This window comes from Rhinoderma darwinii, unplaced genomic scaffold (assembly GCF_050947455.1).
Source record: "Rhinoderma darwinii isolate aRhiDar2 unplaced genomic scaffold, aRhiDar2.hap1 Scaffold_655, whole genome shotgun sequence".
NCBI classification, from domain to species: Eukaryota; Metazoa; Chordata; class Amphibia; order Anura; family Rhinodermatidae; genus Rhinoderma; species Rhinoderma darwinii.
In genome coordinates, this window is record NW_027464211.1 from 99,281 (window position 1) to 118,970 (window position 19,690).

The 19,690-nt window shown below is 43.0% G+C and overlaps 1 long non-coding RNA gene across 1 annotated transcript; it reads right to left on the minus strand.

Moving 5' to 3' along the window:
• Positions 1-5,736: 5,736 nt before the first annotated feature.
• On the minus strand, positions 5,737-19,169 carry LOC142727839 (uncharacterized). Its single transcript, XR_012877291.1, has 3 exons — positions 19,072-19,169; positions 6,796-6,884; positions 5,737-5,984 (listed from the first exon to the last, which is right to left on the minus strand). It is a non-coding gene; the product is annotated as an uncharacterized LOC142727839 (long non-coding RNA).
• Positions 19,170-19,690: the final 521 nt, after the last annotated feature.

Consider the following 19,690-nt stretch of genomic DNA (forward strand, 5'->3'; position numbering starts at 1 on the left):
TATGTGTTATGATGTGATCAGATTTCATGTGTTTTGATGTTAATTCAGATGTATTAAACTACAGATACGGTGAGACACGGGGGTTTGAAAATGTATGTGCCCCCACCGTTATACTGTTTATTGGTTTGCAGTAATTAATGTTATCAGAGATAATATTTTCTGTTTTATTGAATAACTAACTACAATTGTTTTATTTTTGATTTCACACATGAGTTATGTTATTGTAAAGATTAAATGTTTGTCAGGAAAAAGTTATTTTTGTTTCAGGCTGTTGTACATTACAGGGGGTTAAATTAGTGTTATGTTGAGATGTAGTTTTGAACTCTGCTACATCACTCTCGCAGAGTCCACAAAGGGGGGAAGGGTGAAGGAACTGATCAGGTACAATTTTGGTTTATGTGTAAGAGACCATCCCCCTCCAGCAAAGTTACACAGGAGGCGATGTGACGTCACTCACACGAGTTTTTATGGATTTAGATGAGGGAGAAGGCAAAACAAAACTTGTCTGGACATTGTTAATTTGATGTAAAGTTTTTGGGAATGTTTTATTTTTATTTGTTTTTGTATTAATCAAGTATTTGCAGAACCTGATAAAAGTGAGATTCTCAAAGTATTCTGGATTATCAGCTGAATGAGGAGGAGTTGTGTTTGGTAGCGGCTTGTGACACCAATCCATGGAGTACCTCTACGCAAGCATATACTTTGTACTGTACTGAACAAAATGGACATGACACTGCGGTTCTCACACAAAGTCATGGACCACAGCAGCGCCCGGTAGCATATTATTCAGCTAGACTAGACCCTGTGGCCCGAGGTTCCCCATCATGTGTGAGAGCTATCATTGCTGTAAATTCAATGTTAAACAAGGCCTCAGATTTGGTCCTGGCATTTCCACCACATGATATTACTGCTATTCTAACTCAAGTACAACCTAAGCATTTGTCCACTGCAAGACATTTGAGATTAACCTGTGCTCTTCTTCTTCCTGAGCAGGTTACTTTACACCGCTGTACTACATTGAACCCAGCTACCTTACTGCCTTTGGAGCAAGGGGGAGAAGACGTAGGTAAAGTATGGTCACAATTTTTGCCTGAAACTGATGAACATGATTGTATGGCCCTTATGGCCCAGGAAACAGTGGGCTTTGCACATATGAAAGATACCCCACTCCAAAACCCAGACCTAAGACTCTTTGTGGATGGTTCAAGGTATTGTGTAGAAGGATCTTTTCTTACAGGATATGCAGTAACCACCGAAGATCTAGTCCTAGAAGCAGCCTCCTTACCAGCGTCCCGCTCAGCACAAGAAGCGGAGCTTAAGGCCCTGGCAGCAGCATGCCAACATGCAGAAGGAAAGACAGCAAATATATACACTGACTCTCGATATGCATTTGGGATTGCACACGATTATGGCCCCATATGGAGGGCAAGACAATTTTTGACCTCTGCAGGTACACCTGTAAAGAATGCAGACTTTGTAAAATATTTGATGGCGACCCTGATGTTACCCACAGAAGTAGCAGTAGTAAACATTAAAAGCTCACACTAAGGTGAGTTCACCAGAGACAAAAGGAAATGCTTTGGCAGACCAAGCCGCAAAAGCAAGCAGCACAGAAGCTACCCGTGTTAGCAGCCGTATGTCAGATAAAAGATCCAGAGGAAACAAGACCAGCTGTAAGCCCGGAACTACTGCAAAAACTTCAAGGACAAGCAACAAAAGAAGAAAAAGACAAGTGGACGGCCCAAGGAGCAACGCTACGAAAAGATGGCTTCTGGCAATGCCAGAATAAACTGTGCCTGCCTAAGACAATGTTCCCAATGATGGCCCAAATAACACATGGAGAGACACACCAGTCAAAAATGGCAATGATGGACTTGGTAAACAAGGTGTGGTATGCCCCAGGGTTTAGTGTGATGGCCAGCAGTTTTACACAAGGATGCATGATCTGTGCAACACATAATATTGGAAGAACTGTAAAAGTACCACAGAAGCACACACCCAGACCTATATATCCGTTCCAGAGACTGCAGATAGACTATATTCAATTACCAAAAGTCGGTACCTAGGAGTATGTGCTTGTTTGTATTGATCTCTTTTCAGGATGGCCAGAAGCTTTTCCAGTCACCAAAGCTACAGCCGTAGCCACAACAAAGAAACTGATCAACGAGGTGGTGTGCAGATATGGAGTTCCAGAGATGATCGAGAGCGACAGAGGAACTCATTTTACGGGTGAAATCATGAACCATGTGTTGTCAGCTCTAGGCATAAGTCAAGCCCTACATACACCATACCATCCACAGAGCAGTGGGAAGGTTGAGAGACTAAATGGGACTCTCAAATTGAAAATCCAAAAAGCAATGGTAGAAACCGGGAAACCATGGACCGAGTGTCTACCATTAGCCTTGTTCTCAGTAAGATACACGCCCACAAAAAGAACAGGTCTCAGCCCATATGAGATCTTATTTGGGTCGGCTCCCAGATTAGGATGTTATTTTCCACAGGTGCTCCAAATGCAGTATGGTAGACTAACAGATTATGTATCAACGTTGAACAAACAATTGACCAAGGTGCATGCACAAGTTTTTGTTTCCATTCCAGATCCTGATTCAGTTGAAGGGACGCATAAGCTAGAACCAGGAGATTGGGTCGTTGTCAAAAGACACGTGAGGAAAAGTCTAGACCCAAGATTTGACGGACCGTTTCAAGTCCTTTTCAAGTTTTACTCGTTACAAGCACCTCAGTGAAGCTCGAAGGAAAGGCAAGCTGGATTCACGCCAGTCATTGTAAAAAGGTTCTTCAGCCAGAAGAATGAAGATCTTTGCGGTTGTTGCGGCGGTTGTTGCGTGTGCTCTTATACAAAAAGGCAGAACTGCTACTCCTGTACACGTAATCAGTACAGAATCACTGGAACAGTTCAGGACAGGGTGGGCGAATGCCACAGTGGATAGAAAGCAGGGTAACTACACCTGTAAGGCCAATGCCCCGTGTTATACTACAAATGTGACTACAACCGAAGGGACTTGGAAAAAAGGACCACATGGAGGGACTGTGTACCTTCACATAGACAAAACAGCCAACATTAGCATACAAGAAGAGACGGCTGTTGTTTTGTTGTTATGAACCAGATTTACAGTATCTACAGAAATATACAACCAGTAAAAATAGAAACGAAATGATAAATAAGATTTATGAAAGATGCAACAAGGAGAGGCTCAACTCTACGATTGTAATAAAAGAAACTGATGGGATGATATTATGTATGAATAATAGCCAAATAAGAAATAGAATATATTTTGTATTCTTGATAACAATTTTAAGAGATAGTTTTAAGCCACATATAAGAGTCATGTTAGGTAATGGACAGACATTCTGCCCATAGGAAAGAGAAATGATACGTGGTTATTGTTACAGCCTGAGTATACTGAGTGTACACCTAGATGGTGTGCAGGAAGACTAATAGCATTTAATGTGAAAAATCCTACTCTATTATGCAAATTTATTGTTATGCCAATGGTAATGATTGATCCGGTGACATTATTAGGACAATATTGTATCCTGGAAATGAAAGGAACACACATAGATTCTCAAAATAAGACAAGGAATATAGATTTGTGCCAGTTAACAGAGCATGGATATGTATGTAATCGACAGTCAGGGATATATGAACCTTGTCTAATGCAGCACCAGGATAATGTATGCGCACTCACTATAATCCCAGAAGCTAACCTACAGGTATATATTGAAGTAGGTCCACAGCATGTATGCTTAATAACTAACGACAAGCAGACCCTTAGCCAGTTTAATCTCACAGGACCATTTTCAGGATGTCTATACAATGTGACGCATTTGACTTGGGGGAACCAAACTATAGTGTTCCTGCCTATTTTTGAAGAAATAATGTCCACTGTATGGGTACCTGAACCTTTGCCCTATGGAAATTTTAGTTTGCCACTGGAAGAGTTAAAACAAGTGTTACAAAAGTCTAAAGACGTAAAGAAATTGATAGCAGCCCATAATGTAACTCTAAGTAAAGTGAAAATATTGGCTACAATAGCAGCTAAGGAAGTAATAAATTTATCGTCAGCAATAAAAGATGCTAGTGCCCATCACTGGTATGACATATTTACAGGATTTTCCCCCACTGCCACTAAGATACTGCATGTGTTATTCCAACCCTTGATATGTTTCATAATATTGTTTATATTGCTTACATGTTTCAATTGTTATACATTTTGCAAAATAAGGGAAGCATTCAATCAGAGGCCTATACATTATGATGAAAGAGTGTTGTGAGATTACCCCACCTACATACCTGTGTGAATCAAGTGAAGAAATGGATCGAAGCCTTGCTATCAGGAGATAGAAGTAGCATTGGAATTTAGGTGTTGGTAAAATCACAAAAGGAGGGATTGTTATGGAATAAATATATGTATAATGTATCTGGGACCTCAATGAGTGCAATGCTGAAGAGAAGAACATGTATTAGAATATATGTTGGGTATGTGATGGTATAGAACAACCTATAATCAATGATATAAGTGTAATGTATGTACTACTTCAAGGTAGAAGGATAAACGAGTCTATATTTTGGGTATTATTGAAAGGTTATGGAATGTAATAATCTGCAGATGTTCTGCAGAAACTGGAAATTGCGAATTCATTATGTTATGAGGGTACTACCAGGAACTAGGGGGTTTGTTTGCAGGATGGTTTGTTTCTGGGCGTACAGCCAAGATAGATATGGGTAGAACACCGGATTAAAAACTAGATGTAAGGAATAAGAATAATGTACGTAGAGATAAGAATAATGAGGAAAGAAACCACAAGAATGTATATGTGTCTGCACGTAATTATATGATATTTTTACTATATAAACTCTGTGTCTCTGCAAATAAAGTCAGAAGTATTTTTGCCTTGAGAAACGTCTCAGTGTGTCTTTGCTTCTCCGAGCTCGCACCCCCCCACCACCTGATTTGAACCTGCATGGAGATCAAGGCGTAACGTGACCTCATTGCGATCACATTAGTATCATCTGAAAATGTGGCTTAATATTTGGCTACGTATAAGTATAGCAGAGATTCCATTATTATATAAGATGGTGGTTGCCATATTGTTTTTTTAACTATGGAGATGTATTACAAAGTCACTGTCAGCTGCTGTTAATATGTCCATTTTTTGCCAGGCTTTGACTGTCGATGTGGGAATATATTCTGTGGGATACATCGTTACTCTGACAGGCACAGTTGCTCCTATGACTATTAGGCCTGATTTACACGAGCGTGTGCGTTTTGCGCGCGCAAAAAACGCTGCGTTTTGCGTGCGCAAAAGGCACTTAACAGCTGCGTGTGTCATCAGTGTATGATGCGCGGCTGCGTGATTTTCACACAGCCGCCATCATTATGACACTCCGTTTGAATGTTTGTAAACATAAAAGCACGTGGTGCTTTTCTGTTTACATTCAGAGTTTGACAGCTGTTGCGCGAACCACGCAGTTCGCACGGAAGTGCTTCCGTGCGGCATGCGTGGTTTTCACGCACCCATTGACTTCAATGGGTGCGTGATGCGCGAAAAATGCTGAAATATAGAACATGTCGTGAGTTTTACGCAGCACACTCACGCTGCGCAAAACCCACGGACTGTCTGCACTGCCTCATAGAGTAATATAGGTGCGTACGACACGCGTGAAAAGCACGCGCGTCGCACACGCGTATATTACGCTCGTGTAAATGATGCCTAAAGCTGAAGGAGCTAAGAAGATCAGAAAGGAAAACCCTGTTGTGGTTGCGGAGAAGATCCGTAAAATTTGAAAGCAAAATTTCATCCTGTGTGACACCAACATTGTGGTGTGGACTGTGGTGTGGTAATAAGTCATACAACCCACCTTCATCATCCTGACTCTACATCCAGGGATACAGCTCCTTCTCTTTTATCTTCCTTATTACTCCTTTTCTTCTTCTCTTTTGATTATAGCTTTTCCCCAATTCCTACAATTGCAATAACAATGAAACAAAAAAAAACATAAAACTGTTATAGATCCTTAAAGGGCTTTTTCCAGTTAGAATAAATTGATGGCCTATCCTCAAAATAGCCTATCATATCTGATCGGTCGGGCTCCGACTATTGGTATCCCTGCCAATCAGCTGTTTTGGGGGGGCCGCGGAGCTCATGCGAGCGCAGCTTCCCCTTCATTTCTTACCTGCTCCGAACTGTGAATCACTGACACACTTGTAGCGGTGGATCACAGTAGTACATCCTTCTCCAATACAAATGAATGGGAGTAGGCTGTAATACTGTGATCCACCGCTACAAGTGTGTCAGAGATTCACAGTACAAGCATTGACAGGAATGGAAGTAAAGCAGCGCTCGCATGAATGCCGTGGCCCATTCAAAACAGCTTATTGGCTGGGGTGCCTAAAGTCAGGACCCACCAGTCAGATATTGATGGTCTATCCTGAGGCTAAGTCATCAATATCATCCTGACTATACATCCAGGGATACAGCCCCTTCTCTTTTCCTTTTTTCTCCTTTTCTTTTTCTCTTTTTTGATGATAGATTTCCTCAATCAATATAATTGAAATAAGAATTAACAAAAAAAAATATAGAAAAAATAAATAGTAAAACATCCTTAAACTGTCCCCAGGCTTTTCCATGCTGTGCACAACTGTTTATATTGGAGAGGGGATGTGATGGAGTGTAATGTAATCTCTACACCGGTGTCTACAATATCTCCGCTCTCATCTCCCCTATCCCTTATATAAGTATTATCCAGCATTGTGGTGTGGTAATAAGTCATACAACCAAACTTTATCATCTTGACTTCACATCCAGGGACACGGCTCCTTCCCATTCATTTTCCTTGTTTCTCCTTTTTTTCCTACTTGAATCTATAAATGAAATAAAGATAAATCACAATAAATAAAAAAATTGTAAAATCTTTAAACTGTCTCCAGGGATTTTTATACTGCACATAACTATTTATAAGACTAAGTTCAATCTTTGTGTTGTGATGTAGTTTAGTAAAGTTCATAGTTTCACCATAATTGTGAGTAAAAACCGTGGCAAAAATAAAAGCAGGAAAACCACATGTTAGTATTTACAGGATTGTCGCAGTTCTGCCACGAACGCGGTTACTGCTTTTGTTAAATAAATAATTCAAGGAAATTTTGCTATACCTTCCGTGGATTTTTTTTTTTGATTATATGATTTTCACATTAAAGTGAATTGGGGAAATACACAAACACATAGAAATAGGGCATGGTATATGTTTAAAAAAAGCAGCAAGCCCTGAGTAACGTGATTTACAAATAAAAAAAATTGAATATGTTTTTTAAAAATCTTATTTAGATTCATATTACACCTGGACGATCTGGTTCTCAAGCTGCGCAAAACATAGCTAGATGACTTCACCAAAATGCAGACTTGTGTCTGAACTGAGCCTTTAGGGAGAGAAGATTGATGGAGTGTGATAGACTCTCTAGACATGTGCCTAGAAAACTTTTACTCCTGTCTCCCCTATAGGGGGTGTACAAACTCTTCCAGGTGTACCAACATGGATACTAAGGCCACAGAAGGCTGGATGGCGGCACCTGGCCTCAAACTATGTAAACTTCTCTCAATGTCAGACATCAGGACAGAGCTGACACCATAGTGTGGAATGAGTAGAGACCGGCTTCTGTAGGATCTTGTGGTATATTACACTACAGTAGGGGCGGATTAAGCATAACATGCTCCCTGGGCTCTATGGAAAGTGTGCCCCCCCCCCTCCAGCCTCAGAATTTAAAATCTTTTTCCAAGCCCCTAAATACACTACACTATTCAAATTATATGTCCACAAGTATGTGGACACCTGACATCACACCTATATAAACTTGTTTGACATCCCATTTAAAAACCATTGGTATTAATGTGGAGATGGCCCCTTTTGCAGCTCTAACAGCCCCCACTATTCTGGGAAGGCTTTCCACAAGATTTGGGATTTTGCCTATTAAGCCAAAATAGCATTTATGAGAAGAGAAGGTCTGGCTCACAATCGGCATTTCAATTTATCCCAAAAGTGTTAGGTGGGGTTGAGGCCAGGGCCCTGTGCAGGCCATTTGAGGTCCCTTCCCACCAAACTTGTCAAACCTTGTCTTTAAGGACCTGACTTTGTGCAGAGGGTCACAGTCATCTCGGAACAGGAAAGAGCCATCCCCAAACTGTTGCCACAAAGTTGGAAGCATATAATTGTCTAGAATACATAGGTAGGTAGTGTTCCCCTCCCATCCACCAAATCCAGATTTGTCTATCGGACTCCCAGATAGTGAAAAGTGATTCATCACTCCAGAGAACAGGTTTCCAGTGCTCCAGAGTCCAGTCATGGCCCAGGACCACCCAATTCCTATAACTAAGAGGCAGGCGCATCATTATGAATAACGACGTTGGGTTGCAAGCTTTACGTATTTTGGCCAAAATAACAACTAATGCCCCATGTTTTTCATGGATATTTTTACTATATATACTTTTTTCAGAACGCAGCCGGGTCTTCTAATGCTAGGAGAGCATGATGTGCTAGTGTTTGGTTTGGCATGCAGAGCAGCCCGCCTTAGCTGACAGCTTGGGCGTTACAAATAGGCTGTGAATCGGCGAGATATGCTATGCCTGACGACTGGCACATTATTGCTCCATGTATTACACATAGTACCGACACCCCATGTACTATTCACAGCCCTCACCCCCATTCATCACATTCATTTTTTACTACATTATCACACATAGCTTTGACACTTATATACCACACACAGTTCTTTTATACCATACATTCACACCTTTGTACTACACTAATACTGACACCCATTTATTGCACACTTGTGAGCACTTAGTTGCCACTCCCCTAAAGACTAGTGGGAGTGGCTATCACTATTTAATGCACTCTCCATCTGAAGCATTTTTGACCAGTCTGCGTCCTGCTGGGAACGGGTTTTGACCTACCCACTTAGTAAGTATGGCCTTCTCTATGCTTTTGATCATTATGAATAACATATCTGATGATGACGTAGATGCTCAGGCAGATGAGGAGGAGGAAGAGACTGAGACGCACGGCGATGGCGAATTACCAGGAAATGCACAGGCAGCAGCCGACGGCAGGAGGAGCTTTAGGAGCTGATGTGCTTCTGCTTGCGCTTCCAGTGGACTAGAAACCAGCTATATATTTTCTTTCTGCTGCGGTGCGTACCCCCTGAGGCTGTGGCGTATACCCCCTGTGGTACGTGTACCATGCCTTGAGAACCACTGCTCTACACCACCAGGGAAAATAGATTTACTCCTCCCGTACTCCAGACTACCAGGAAAACGGGCAATAATAGATTTTTCTTACAGACAGCATGAAATAAATCTTCTATGTGCCTCAGTATGATCATACAGAGAGACATGGAGGTTGTTAACGCAATCATGGGCCAAAATATATTAGACTGAAATTTGTATTAGGTATGTCAACCGATACCCGCCCTCCAGTGATTTATCCATTTCCAAATCATAGGTAATCAATATACAGGGTGGGCCATTTATATGGATACACCTAAATAAAATGGGAATGGTTGGTGATATTAACTTCCTGTTTGTGGCACATTAGTATATGGGAGGGGGGAAACTTTTCAAGCTGGGTGTTGACCATGGCGGCCATTTTGAAGTCGGACATTTTGTATCCAACTTTAGTTTTTTCAATGGGAAGAGGGTCATGTGACACATCAAACTTATCGAGAATTTCACAAGAAAAACAATGGTGTGCTTGGTTTTAACGTTACTTTATTCTTTCATGAGTTATTTACAAGCTTCTCTTTGTTTACAGCCATTGACATGTCGCAGAGGTTAACACGTGAGGAGCGGATAGAAATTGTGTTGATATCTGGTGAACGCAGTACCCGGGTCATTGCAGCAGATTTCAATGCAGGACACCCTACGAGACCACCCATCTCCCATGTTACAGTTTGCAAACTGCTTGCCAAGTTTCGTGAAACTGGTTCAGTGTTGGATTTGCCCAAATGTGGACGCATGAAAACTGTCACTAATGAAGAAACATCAGTGGCTGTCCTAGCTTCATTCAGCAAGAGCCCACAGCGTAGCACTCGCCGCATGTCACTGCAGAGTGGCATCAGTCGAACATCCCTTCGGTGGATATTAGCTACTCACAAATGGCACCCTTACAAACTCCAGATGCTGCAGCATCTCAACGAGGATGACCCAAATCGGCGCACTGAATTTGCAGAATGGGCAAACCAAAAATTGGAACAGGACCCTCAGTTTACACAGAACATTTTGTTCAGTGATGAGGCAAACTTTTATGTGAATGGTGAAGTTAACAAACAAAAGCACCGCTATTGGTCTGACACTAACCCACATTGGATAGATCCCTCCAAGACTGTTGGAACACAAAAATTGATGGTATGGTGTGGTATATGGGGTACAAAGATAGTGGGGCCATTCTTCATCAATGGAAACCTCAAGGCCACGGGATATCTGAAATTGCTGCATGATGATGTGTTTCCTTCTTTATGCACTGAAGCTGGCACGTTCCCTGAGTTTTTCCAGCAAGATGGTGCACCACCACATTATGGGTGTCAGGTCCGAGCATTCCTAGATGAACAGTTTCCTGGAAAGTGGATTGGTCGTCGTGGGCCAGTTGAATGGCCCCCTAGGTCTCCCGATCTGACCCCCTTAGACTTTTATCTTTGGGGTCATCTGAAGGCAATTGTCTATGCTGTGAAGATACGAGATGTGCAGCAACTGAAACTACGGATACTGGAAGCCTGTGCTAGCATTTCTTCTGCGGCGTTGCTATCAGTGTGTGAAGAGTGGGAGAAGAGGGTTGCATTGACAATCCAACACAATGGGCAGCACTTTGAACACATTTTATAAGTGGTCAGAAACTTGTAAATAACTCATGAAAGAATAAATTAACGTTAAAACCAAGCACACCATTGTTTTTCTTGTGAAATTCTCGATAAGTTTGATGTGTCACATGACCCTCTTCCCATTGAAAAAACAAAAGTTGGATACAAAATGGCCGACTTCAAAATGGCCGCCATGGTCAACACCCAGCTTGAAAAGTTTCCCCCCTCCCATATACTAATGTGCCACAAACAGGAAGTTAATATCACCAACCATTCCCATTTTATTTAGGTGTATCCATATAAATGGCCCACCCTGTATATATATATCTCTGAGAGAAAAGATGACACAAGAGACCATGTTTGTATGCTCAAAATCTTTCTCTGTGGTTCATTGCCAAACTCAATTACAATCATATCATTCAGAAGGGGGTGTAGCCTTGAGGTTAACCAATCAGAGGCAATGTGACAATATTTCAAATTCAGCCAATTACAGACACACGATACATTCCAGATACATCATTATAATTCTTCACACATCAAGGTTTGCAGGTGCCGTATCTCTCTTGGCAAGAATATTCCTGTAAGATGGGGAGACACACTCACATGCATATTTGCCCTCCTCCCATCTCACTCCCTGTTCCTTCTCTCCAAGACTCATATGGGAACCAAGGTCAAAGATAACTAACTAAGAAACATACAAACTTGTCTTAAAGGAGTAAAGACTTTCTTATTCATTACTAAAGAAACAAGATGAAGACTCCAGACAAGATGGCCGCTGCACAAAATCAATTCATGTAAACATTATGTTAATCACTTTCACAGAGGTACAGCAGGGACAGGATAGTAAAAGCTGTGTATTCATGATCTGCGCAACTCAAATTCTGAATACGCTCATGCACATGTCCTCACTTGTAGAAACCGTTTCCCAATGCTTAGCAGTGAGGTTGTGGTGGGCTTATGATGACATTAGGCTGACAATTTGAACAGGCAGAGCTGCAGTATAAAGCATGGAAGAGGACAGAGCCTGAGCCACAGATGAAACAAGGAGCAGTGTTTCAGGCTACCTCACACTTCCGTTGCAGCTTAGACTACCATGTACTAATACTGCAGGTCTAATCATAGATGTGCTGTAATGGAGAAGGAGCTAAAGACAGAAATATAGGGGGGAATTTATCAATAGGTTTATGCCTAGTTTTTTGGCATAAATGTTTGCAAATCATTCTGCACGACATATTTGCAGATATATTTGTGGCTTTGCCGGTTTTGTAAAGTGACGAGAAAAGTGGGCGAGATTTCCTGGGAGTTGGTGAAGTCTCCACCTTTTCGACAGATTTATTAATACAAAATCCAGAAAATGGTGCAAATTTTGGCACAAAACTACACCTGCTCATAGTCATTTTCTGACTGTAGGAGGGTAATGGCCAAATTTGGGATTGGTGGAAATGTTAAAGATATGGTGAAGATGATGTACAACTCCCCCACTGCTTGAGTCATTGTAGGGGGGACTTGTCCCACCCTTTCGTTCTCTCTAGAGGGACACGGCGGGGATGTCTCCTCTCCTCGCTCCTATTTGCCATATTTATTGAATCCTTGGCGATTTTAATAAGAGAGGATGTGTCTATATGTGGATTTGGCTGTGGAGGGGCGAGGGATAAAATCCTTCTGTATGCGGATGATATCTTATGCTTGGCGGAAGCAGAGAGGTCTGTCCTGAGGGCCATTCATTTAATAGAACAATTTGGCATTTTCTCTGGATTAGAGATTAATTGGAACAAATCGACTCTGCTACCATTGGATGCAATAGATGTTAATTCAATTGGAGAATTATATGTTTTGAACCCCTCTCAGTGCTTTAAATATTTGAGAATCAAAGTTGATGAGAATTTGGAAAATCATATTTATCTGAATATTATGCCATTGATTTCCAAACTTAGAGCTAAGGTGCATATTTGGGGCAAACTTTCCTCTATGAAGAAGCGATAGAATATCTCTTGTTAAGATGATCTTGCTCCCTCAATTATTATATGTGTTATCCACTTGTCCGGTATGTGTTGCACACCTAATGAGTGAACACTGGTGCGGTAGGGGTTTATATTCTTTATTCACACATTCATCTGCTATAAGTAATGAACATGAATCAAACATGGAGATTAGGACCTTCCTTCTCCTAGAAACCTGGTGTGCACTACAATTAGGCTATGTTCACACAGAGTATTTTGGGGGAGGAATATCTGCCTCAAAATTCCGTTTGGAACTTTGAGGCAGATTTTCCTCTCCCTGCACGCCGATTCTTGCTGCGATTTTCGCGCCGTTTTTCGCCCGCGGCCATTGAGCGCCGCGGGCATAAAACAGCGCGAAATACGCTTTCTCTGCCTCCCATTGAAGTCAATGGGAGGTCAGAGGCGGAAGCGCACGAAGATAGGGCATGTCGCTTCTTTTTCCCGCGAGGCAGTTTTACTGCTCGCGGGAAAAAGACGCCGACGCCTCCCATTGAAATCAATGGGAAGCGTTCTCGGGCCGTTTTTGCCGAGTTTTTTCGGCAAAATACCCCGTGTGAACATAGCCTTACTGTCCCACCAGAAAAGACTCCCCTGAGGAAGTTGGTCCCAGTCTAGTGTCATTACAGGACCTGTATATTGCTAAAATGACACCTATTAACATCAGAATTTTATGGGGGTGGGTTAGTCTCTTTATCTTTCACACATATGAATTGATAGTAAGATATTCAAAGTGATAGAAGTAAATATTAACAATGTTATTTGGGGCAGGAAAAGGGTCAGTATTAAGCAGAAGTTCCTGTGGAAGAATAAGAGAAGAAAGCGTATCCCTCCCATGGATTCAGGACTACTTTCTGGCTGCCCAATTATAATTTTTGGTGGTATGAACTTCTGGAATCCGGGCAACTGAACCATGGGTGGCCTCAGATCTTTCCTATTAGTGGTCCACTCTCTAAAAGCTGGGTGGATTATAAAAGGCTTTGTGGGATTGGGGGGGCTTCACCTTTCACTCCGATTTGGAATAATTATAACTATAAACAGTTTTTGACCATTCCTGTTCCTAATATCTGGGAAAGAGCAGGTATCACATTGGTGGGACACATGTTCAAGGGAGGACAATCCATTTATTGTGAGGATTTATTAATCACGTTTGGAATAAATAATACATTTGGATATAGGTATCATCAGTTGTGGCACGCTTGCACTAAAACACAGGATAAAACCTGTTTGGGATTCGGAAGGCCCCCTGCGATAGAATGTATTCTTAAGATGAATGGAGCTAATATTTCACTTTATATCAAATAATTCTAAAAACACATACTCATGCAACACTTTTTTTTACTAGTCAAAGGTTATGGAATAGGGATTTAGGCCCAATAAGCCGGGAGAAATGGGAGAATATCTACTAGAATGGGAAAGAGACAGCGGTCAGTGCAAACCATGGTTCAGTTCAATATCACTCATCGTTTGTATTATACTCCAGATTTGCTTCATAAAATTGGCTTAAGTGAGGATCCAAAATGTCAAAGATGTCAATATCCCGTGGCAGAGTTTTTGCATGTGATATGGGAATGCCCGATGATTGATTCATACTGGACACTGATATTTCAAGAGGTGGTGATCAAGCTTTATGGTGAGATAATTGGCGCTTCTGAATTGCACATCTGATCTTTCAATGGCGGAGTTTTCACAATTTCAAATTAGAGTAAAAGAGTTTTATTGCTTGCTAAATTAGTAATTGCAAGAAAATGGATGGCAGAGTCTTCCCTTTCTATTTTGGAATGGAGTATTGTTTCCAAAATAAGAGAGTATGAAAAAATAAGATAAAAAAAGATCAATCAATTGCATAAATGGGAGGAGCTATGAGCTCTGGAGCTGACGTGGAGGTTTTACTGCTTTTTTTTCCTTCTCTCCGGATCTCGTGTAGGGGGATGGGTGGGCCGCTGATGATAAGTTTGCATTTGTGTTGGATTTTGTTTGAATTATAATTCTGTATTGTAATTTTCTTTGGTGCAATTCAACATCCTTATTATAAGCTATATAATTTATAACATAATAATAAATAAATAATACTTTCATTCATGACTATAAATGATTTTTATTGCGGTTATTACGACGTTGCGTTTATTGGTCACAGATGTTCGTTCCCGCATTTTTTTTCTCTGTTTTAAATATTATGTATTTTGATACTCGGATGAAACGTGTTGTACCTATATGAAGAAAGTGTTACAGAGGTCTACTCCGCAGTGCCTGTGCGTTACACTCCTTCCTCGAGCATCTTTTTACTTATTAGTCTCTGAGACATTTTGTTAATAGCTTACGGGTTCCTGATGTCGGCTTAATAAGGGCTTGAAGCAAGAGCACAAGAGAATCGATAAACTATAGTGTTGTGCCCATTACAGACAACCTACCGAGATGAGCCCCATTTTTAGGGGCACTGAGCTGCTGGGAAATCTGTTTTGACATTATTAGCCTAGGGGGCGCCGTTCTCTTCCCTCCCCCTTTCCTATTTTCGCCTGTGTTTAATATGTTAATGTATGCAATTACCATAGGCAACTACAATCCCAATATTACATGTAAAAACTCTTTGTAAATAACATAAAGCCTGAAGGACGCCTACACCTTATATATTTCCTGTTATTTATAGAGTGCTGACATATTCTGCAGCGCAGTACAGAGAATTATCACACACATCGGTTACCGTTAGACCCTCTAATTTCTCTATTTTAGACACACACACACACACACACACACACACACACACACACACACATGTGCGTTAGGGTCAATTTTCTTTTTCTACATGAAGCCAAATAATCTGTACTATAATCGGCACAGGTGGTTTTTGGAGTGTTGCCGGAAACTGGAAGACCTGGGAAATCTGACACAAGAACAAGAAGAACATACAAACTCCTTGCTCATGATGTCTGGGGTGTATTCACACCTGTGACCTCAGAGAATCAAGACAAGAGGGCTAAGCACTTCAGCCACTGCGCCGCCCACCTTGTTTAGGGTGCAGTCACACACGGCAGATTTTGTTGCAGGAATTTCTACAAGTAAAAATTGCTTCCCTTCACCTGAATAGAATATGTAGACATCCATACACCTGCAGCAGAAACAACGCCATCCAGACGAATTAAATAGATTTTCAGCCGCAGACATTTTTGCAACACAATCTGCCGTGTGTGACTGCTCTCATATAGAGGACTGTGGATCTAGAGGATTGGAGTATCTTAAAATGTAACTAAATGTTGAACAAACTTCTGATATGTCATAGTGACATGTCAGAAGTTTTGATTGGTGGGGTTCCGAGTACTGAGACCCACACCAATCGCTAAAATAAAGCGGCAAAAACGCTCGTGTGAGCGCTTAGCCACTTTGTTTCTGTTCGACTTTTTCCGGAAATCGATGTAGCGGAGAACGGGCTCAATATAAAGTCTATGTGCCCATACTCCGCTACATCGGCCTTTCCGGAGAAAGCCGAACAGAAACGAAGTGGCTAAGCGCTCACACCGGCGCCTCTGCCGCTTCGTTTTAGCAATTGGTTGGGGTCTCAGTGCTCAGACCCCGAGTTTGTTCAAAGTTTAGTTACCATTCAAGAAGCCATTTCTAAGGATATTCAACATGTGGTTGAAGTGGTACATTTGGTACCCAGTCCATGGTGGAACATTCAGTGGATTCTGTAATCCCTGGTGGTCCTATATGAATGTTCTTATCCCTAGTGCACATTCGGCTCATCTGCAAAAATAATAATTTGACTCAATGAGCATATAATATCTATTTCTTCTCCAGTGTATTAGTAATAATAATACTAATGACTTATATAGTGAAATCATATTCCATGGCGCTGTACAATGTGAAGTAGGGGGTTTATGAGGGTGAATAATCCATCCCTCACTAAATTGAGCTCTAGCAAAACATGTTGACAGCGGCGCTGCTTCCTCAACTGCTTCACCACCTTCACAGAGACAGCAACTGGAGGCCTATTGTTATCTCTGACCGGTTACACACACCGGGCCGAAATCAGGAATTTCTGGGCCTCATACACCCAAGAAGTCTGGGCCCGACTGCTCATTACCAGTGGGAAGGGGGGCAGGGGTAAGATGCAAACTGGCAGAGGCTCTGTGGAGGTGCAGAAGGGAACAGTAGATGGGCAGGGGCGTTGTGCAGGTGTAGATAGGTAAACATAAAAATTTTTTGCAATGAAACTGCTGGCTGTACACAGCACAGTCACTCACCAAGATGCAGTGCTGGCTGCTGCTTGTGGCTTCTGCAGGCTCTAACGTTTCCCACTGACACGACATGTCTGGATGAAGACTCCTCCTCACACGCTGCATCCACGTCACCTGCAAAGTCCCCAGATCAGAAGTCAATTAATTCAGACCCCCGACCAGACCCCAAAACAAATTAAAATCCTAATGATAGACAAAATTAATTCATATCTAGATCAGACCTGTAAAGGATCTGCCAGACACAGCTTCTGTGTCGACGCCCGTGGTTAGTCAGTCTGCTCCTGCTCCTAAGTCTGATCGAGTGACCCCTCCTTCTACCAATCAGGCTGGGAGGCTAAGGAGTGGGAGAGCCTATCACAGCCTGGCCAGACAGAGCTAGCTCCCGCCCTCTGTCTATTTATACCTTCACTTCCTGCTCCTCCTTTGCCTGTGATTCTGTCTGTTTCCTGGATCTGCTGCTGCTTGTACTTTGTCCTCTGCTCCATATAGACCCTGGCTTACTGACTACTCTCCTGCTCTGCGTTTGGTACCTCGTACACTCCTGGTTTAACTCGGCTCGTTCACTACTCTCCTGTTCTGCGTTTGGTACCTCGTACACTCCTGGTTTGACTCGGCTCGTTCACTACTCTTGTTGCTCACGGTGTTGCCGTGGGTAACTGCCCCGTTCCCCTAGCTTCTGTGTACCCTTGTCTGTTTGTCTGTCGTGCACATAGTGAGCGTAGGGACCATCGCCCAGTTGTATGCCGTTGCCTAGGACGCGCCGTTGCAAGTAGGCTGGGACTGAGTGGCGGGTAGATTAGGGCTCACCTGTCTGTCTCCCTACCCCGGCATTACAAGACCCTTATGTATTTACTGTTCCTGGGTCCCACCTCAAGTTCCTGAAGCTGGGGGGCTGACACTAGTTCTCCCACAGACTGCTCCCAAGGTCCCCATCTTTCACACACACACACTGCTCTCCATAGCCCCCTCTCTTCCACATTCTTCTCCCCATAGCCCCCTCTCTCACATACTCCTCCACATAGCCCCCTATCTCACATACTCCACATAATCCCGTCTCTCACATACTCCTCAACATAGCCCCCCTCTATCACATACTCCTCCACATAGCCCCCTCTCACATACTCCTCCACATATCCACCCCTCTATCACACACTGCTCCACATAGCCCCCTCTCTCTCACATACTCCTCCACATAGCCCCCTCTCTCACATACTCCTCCACATAGCCCCCTCTATCACACAGTCCTCCACATAGCCCCCTCTCTCACACACTCCTCCACATAGCCCCCTCTAGCACACACTGCTCCACATAGCCCCCTCTCTCACATACTCCTCCACATAGCCCCCTCTCTCACACACTCCTCTACATAGCCCCCTCTCTCTCACATACTGCTCCACATAGCCCCCTCTCTATCACATATTCCTCCACATAGCCCCCTCTCTCACATACTCCTCCACATAGCCCCCTCTCTATCACATATTCCTCCATATAGCCCCCTCTCACACACTCCTCCATATAGCATCCTCTATCACATACTGCTCCACATAGCCCCCCTCTATCACATACTCCTCCACATAGCCCCCTCTCTCTCACATACTGCTCCACATAGCCCCCTCTCTCACATACTCCTCCACATAGCCCCCTCTCTCACATACTCCTCTACATAGTCCCCTCTATCACATACTCCTCTACATAGTCCCCTCTATCACATACTCCTCCACATAGCCCCCTCTCTCTCACATACTGCTCCACATAGCCCCCTCTCTCACATACTCCTCCACATAGCCCCCTCTATCACATACTCCTCCACATAGCCCCCTCTATCACATACTCCTCCACATAGCCCCCTCTCTCACACATACTGCTCCACATAGCCCCCTCTCTCACATACTGCTCCACATAGCCCCCTCTCTCACATACTCCTCCACATAGCCCCCTCTATCACATACTCCTCCCCCTCCTTCACAGTCTCATTACCTTCCACCACAGTGTTATGTCAGGGCAGCATCCTCTTCCTCTATCTTCTCTTTCCTGCATTGAGCTGCATTAGGAGTAAGCCCCTCCCCTTCCTGTCTGATCACATGCCCTCCTCCTCTCCACTCCGGCATCTACTTTGTGAGCAGGGCCCCAGCAGTAGTTAATTGGAGAAAGGAGAGAGAGATGATAGATTTATACTTTGTCTGTTATGCTAAACAGTCAGCGCCGGGGTGTGACACCTCAGCATGACAGACGTACACACAATGAAGGGGTTAATAGCTGCATTACTAGTAGCTACTTACTTAGGGTAGGGGTCAGAGAGTAACAGGAGTCAGATTTCCTGATCTGAGTAACAGCGGGACACTGCGGGCGGTACTGCCGGGGAGGAGCAGGCATGCACACCATGAGTTCCTCCTGCTGTAGCCATTCCTTTCCCTCTACACAGGTCACGAGGAAGAGGGAAAATGCTAGAAGAGGGCTGATTGGGTGGGCGGCCCTGGGTCTGGGTCTCGTAAGTAAAATAGTTGGATACATCAATCATTATCCACCCTCTTGGTCCCGTCCATGCAATGTCTGTTTCACAGCTGAGCTGCCACCAAGGCTTTAAACTACATTACTG